Genomic DNA, 263 nt, shown 5'->3' with positions numbered 1-263 from the left:
TACCATCACAGTGCACCCTTTCTTGGCATCCTCGGCTCGGTTGGAGCCGACTCGTCGTCCATTCGTTGGAGCAATCAAACGGGTTTCTTTCGAGTAGAACTGAAGAAACATTTCGTCGGCATTGACCAAACGGGTCACACCAGCAGATCGCATGATGCTACAGATCAAAGCACAGGCATCCAAACAAATTTGTAACCAATTGACAGGAACCGTCTGGGAGATCGACTCCTTCCAAATTGAAAACCGATGTCTCTCAAGAACTA

Source organism: Plasmopara halstedii (assembly GCF_900000015.1).
Source record: "Plasmopara halstedii genome assembly, contig: Scaffold_658, whole genome shotgun sequence".
Classification (NCBI taxonomy): domain Eukaryota; phylum Oomycota; class Peronosporomycetes; order Peronosporales; family Peronosporaceae; genus Plasmopara; species Plasmopara halstedii.
Note: the sequence above shows the minus strand (reverse complement) of the source record.